Below are 1,372 nucleotides of genomic sequence, written 5' to 3' on the forward strand. Positions count from 1 at the left end.
GCGAAATGGACATCACGCTGTATTTAGTGTTTGGTATATGTTACTACACTCATCAGCAATTCCGAAAATACAAATCGATACAAAGCTACGAACAGTTTTGCTGCGGATGGGTGCAGGATCTTCACTTTATGGCCATAGCAAACGGCAACACCATCTTTCTAGCAAAGGTAGGCAATGTGTGTTTACATTAGTCTGTGACCACGGATGTACAAATCTTTTGCTGCATAAAATGTAGCCTGTGTACAAATTCTTTGCCACTCTCTCACGTCAAAATATTACAGCTTTTTCATTTAGCAACGACAGGAATGATGTCTTATCAAGACAATGCACATGTATGCATGCTAGTTGTTTAGCTGTAGCAATAGCTAACAACAGGGCGACTTAGGGCGTAAAGTTACTGAAATTTGCGTAAACAAACGAAATTAACTTACCGGAGTGGACGTGCATAGAGCAAACTCAGTGTGTAACTGGAGAATCAAACGTTATGCCCTTCCTTCTGATCGAGGCCACCCATGCTATTCTTCGACGTTTGGTAAGTTCAGATATGAGCTTTCCCTCGCCTTTTCTCCATGTAGGGATCCGGAAGAAACTCAATGGTGTTCCGTCGAGCTGTACATTCTCCTTTCTATTCGATCGGTTGTTGCAATTCTTTACCGCACAATAATTTTCAACCATTTTTAAAGCGCGACCTGTGTTGAAATGCCTCAGTTTATGTTTCTCGCTTCCACAATGGCGATAGCGGCGGAAACCTCGCGAGTGCCACGTCATACGCTCGAGCCTAATTGCTGTTTTTGTTAACTTTTATTTTGCAATCATTGAAAACCAACAAACAATTTGGAATGAAAATCAGTTTTTGTATGTGTTATATAAATAACTGACCAAAACAGTTTTCTTTGCATTTCAGAAATTATGAACCCCCCCAAAAAGAAAAATAAATAAATAAAATTTCTGGTTCCGTGACGACCTTCACGTCAGGGAGTTCCAGCAAGAAATTCTAACCACTTTCACCCCTTCTCAACACTTTTCAAAGTGTCTGGAGGTCAACATGTTTGAAAAATAACGCTGATTTTTGGAACCCAGAATTCATCAAAAATATTTCACATTCCCGATTTTTTCCCATGTGATATCTTTCAGTCCTAAAATAAATTGCACAAGTTATTTCGATTGTTGCCGAACTTTATTATTTATTGTCAAATTTATTAATTCCCACCCCAACCCTCCCCTCAAAACTTGTCGATTATTTATTTCGGTTTGTATGAATTAGTATATTGATATCCTCGTGTATCGTCAGTGCTACTTTTGGTATCTAGCTTTGAGAAGCAAGACTATTGACTGAGACCACTAGGCAGTGCTGTTGTACCGTTGTGTACCT

The sequence above is a fragment of the Corythoichthys intestinalis genome, chromosome 12, assembly GCF_030265065.1.
Source record: "Corythoichthys intestinalis isolate RoL2023-P3 chromosome 12, ASM3026506v1, whole genome shotgun sequence".
Taxonomy (NCBI): domain Eukaryota; kingdom Metazoa; phylum Chordata; class Actinopteri; order Syngnathiformes; family Syngnathidae; genus Corythoichthys; species Corythoichthys intestinalis.